Consider the following 3,781-nt stretch of genomic DNA (forward strand, 5'->3'; position numbering starts at 1 on the left):
CTATGAGGCTGTAGGATCACAAAGAGACACTGCCAAAGAAAAAACGATCCAAATCCACGTATTGAGGCACCAAAAGCCCCTTAAATTTATTTTATTGTTTTTGCTTAGATATATATATTTTTCGACCTGACTTCCTTTTAGAATAGCAATGTCCTTTTTTCTTCAGTGGGACTGTAGAGGCCTTAGCCTAACTTTGACGATGCGAACCAGCTAGTAGATGACCATGGCCCCATTTCATTTTGATTGCTAGAAAAACTTCTAAAAGTGAGCCATACTAACATATTAAAGTACTTACAGGTGTTTCGCAAAAATTGGTTATAAGTAGCTTACTCATCTCGAGGCGTTGCAGTGGAAGTACAACGTTCAACTTCATGTGGCAGCGGCAGCCAGCATTCTGTAAGAACGTATAATTACAGTTTGTTCTTTCTATATACCCCCAGTTATCACTAAATATTAAAAAGCCTGATGGCTTTGTTAATGATCTTCCATTACCTTTTTTACTTTTAGGAGATTTTAATGCACACAATCCCTTTTGGGAGAGTGTCAGACGGGATTCTTGAGGGGCTCTCGAGCGCTTTCTTTCCTCGGGAGTGTGTCTACTTAACACAAATGAAGCTACAAATCTTAGTTCTACTACTTATACTTTTAATTCTATAGACTTATTCATTTGTCACCCATTATCATTATTAATGCTTTCAAGGAAGGTTATCCGAAATCCATATGGAAGTGAACGCTTTCCACTGATTTTAGAGCTTAACCATTCCCACGTCACTCTTTCATGAATGACGTGGGAATGGTTTTTGTCGGGTTCACCCCGGTGGAAGTTCCAAAAAGCTGACTGGGCATGTTTTAAGCAATCGTCACTTTTAGCTGTATCAGCTCTACATCAACACTCTATCGATGAGCTGCATACTATCTCACAAAACACATCTCGAAGCTGTAGTGATTGCCATACCGATGACGTCCACCCATCTTCCTAAAAGGCCAATGGTGGGACAAAGACTGCCGACATACTAAAAAGAAACAAATCAAAGAAAGGGGGCATTTTTATGCGATATCCTACATCGAGCAACCTTATTAATCTCAAAAGAATGAGGGCACAGGTGAGGTATTTTCAAAGGCACACCAAACGGCAAAGCTTTGGAGGTTATGCTTCCTCTAATAATATCAGTTCATCTCCGAAAGAAGTTTGGGACCGAGTGCATAAAATCGATAATCCTTACATGGTATTTTCTGTCTGCCCTTTAAGTTGAAATAGAATATGCCTTGCGATCTGGAAAAACAGGCAGACATCCCAGGTGAGCACTTCGAATTTGTATCAGTTCCGAACATTATACCCGAAATTTCCAGCGATACAAGTTCCAGGCAGGAAAAGAAAAGACTGTGACCACATCCGGGGCTGTGAGAAAACCACATAATGCTTCGTTTACGCTATATAAACTTCAAATGGCACTTGTTTCATTCAAGCGGTCTACCCCTGGGCCAGATGAAATCCATTATTTGGCATCTTCATCCATTCACCCTGTAACTTGTACCTTTTTAATAGAATTTGGCTCGAGGGTCACTTCCCATCCTACTGGAAGGCTTATATAATCGTACCAGTGATGAAGCCAGGCAAAGAGTGGATTCCCCTTGTTGCTTTAGACCCATAGCTTTGACTAGTTTGACAAGCTGATAATTAATAAGAGACCTATGTTTTATTTGGAGAGAAACAACCTTCTTGATAAGTACCTGTGTGGTTTTCGTTCAGCTCGGTCCACAGTCGATTATCTGGTTCGTTTTGAGACTGCTGTGGGGGAGGTGTTTGTCAACAGGCCAGAATGTCTTTCTGTTTTCTTTGATTTAGAGAAGGCTTATGACACGGCCTGGCATTTTCGTATATTGCAAAGCTTGTTTAGTTTCGGTGTTCGAGGTTGCATGTTAGCTTCTATCCAAAGGTACTTGGAGCACCGTTCTTTTTGTGTGAAGCTTGGGACAATACTTGCTAGAAAGTTCATACAGGAAAATGGAGTCCCCAGGGAGGCGTGCTCAGTGTGACTCGTTTCATTGTTAAGTTGAACTCATTTACTCGAGTAATATAGCCTTCGGTACAATATTCTATACATGTTGACAACTTGAAGATCTCCCTCTCATCCTGTAACTTGTTGATTTGTGAACGTCGGGTTCAACTCATGGTAAATAACTTGATCAAATGGGCTAACACAAATGATTTTAGATTTTTCGCTTGAAAAACAGACTGTGTATGCTTTTTCTCGTAGACTTGGAATTCGCCATGATTCATCTTTGAGCATGTGCGGTACTCCAATTTCCATAAAAAGAAAACGAAAGTTCCTGGGTTTGATATTTGATTCAAAACATACTTTCATTCCACATATTAAGAGTCTTAAATTGAAATGTCTTAAATCTCTCAAAATTCTTAAGGTTTTATCTCATGTGTCATGGGGCTTGGACCGACTGTGTATATTACGCATATATCACTCTGCCGTTCGTTCCCTGCTTGACTATGGTCGCACAGTATATGGTTCAGTTCGGACATTTGCTTTGAAGATGTTGGACCCCCTTCACCGTCAGGGTTTTAGATTAGCTACTGGTGCGTCCCGCACCTCCCCACTACCTAATAATAATAATAGCTTTATTTAGCATGTATAAGCATGGTGGGGGGCTGAGGAGAAAAGCTGTCCAAGCAGCTTGACTGGTCCTCAGCCCCCCTCAGGTACATACAGTGGCGAGAAAGACAATTAAAAAGAACACAAGAAATTATATAATAATACAAGGTGCTTTCATCATAACAATGTCTGTATGTAGAAGCTAATGGATCGTCCCGGGGGTATAGAAGGTTTGCACTCGGTTTTATGTACTCTAATAGAGACCGTTCGGTTGCCGAGCACCCTGCTTGAGATAATATACAGGGTGTCACAAAAGAAAATTTACACGGTCTTTTTTACCGCAAAAAGAAACTAGGCACCGCCGAACGCTCATTCTCCGCCCAAAGGTAGCGCTAGAGGTCAGAACCAGACGCCAAAGTTTCAGCTCGACCCGATAATTTAATCAAAAGTTGTGAGTGATTTTCTGAAAATTTCAATGGGAAAATGGAAGCCAACGGAGTTTTCAAACAGCTCTATGGCACCAGAAACCTAAAACGGGCAAAAATGGGCTCCATTTTCCCATTGAAATTTTCAGAAAATCACTTATAACTTTTGACTAAGTTATCGAATCGGGCTAAAACTTTGGCATCTGGTTGTGACCTCTAACTCTACCTTTGGGCGGAGAATGAGCGTTCGGAGATGCCTAGTTTATTTTTGTGGTAAAAAGACCGTGTACATTTTTGTTTTAATTGTGACACCCTGTAGAAAGTATTTGGTTTCAAAGAACATTTCAAAATAAACCCTCCACAGTTGCTTTTTTTTAAATTAGAAATTTTATTTAGCAGATGAATTTGGAATGGATGCAAAGGATTCAGTAGTTCAATTTCCTCCACAGATTAAAGGGGCACTCAAGTGCTTTTTGGAGAAGCTTGTTTTTGGAAGCATATTGTTTGTTGGGCTTCAGTCAATAAAAATGACCAGTTCTAAATGGCAAGGCGCCCTAGTAAACTCACAGCAATAGAAATACACAGGCACTATATCTTCTTGCGGGGTCCATCCCGTGTCTCCACCACCTCCATAAAATTCGACCAATAGAAATAGCGAACTGCGAAAAGATTGCTAAAGTTATTATTATTGCTCTTTTTAGGCACATGCACATTATATTTTGACAACAACGTCAAATCTTTGGCTGTAGG

This window comes from Ixodes scapularis, unplaced genomic scaffold, assembly GCF_016920785.2.
Source record: "Ixodes scapularis isolate PalLabHiFi unplaced genomic scaffold, ASM1692078v2 PGA_scaffold4__175_contigs__length_147842914, whole genome shotgun sequence".
Classification (NCBI taxonomy): Eukaryota; Metazoa; Arthropoda; class Arachnida; order Ixodida; family Ixodidae; genus Ixodes; species Ixodes scapularis.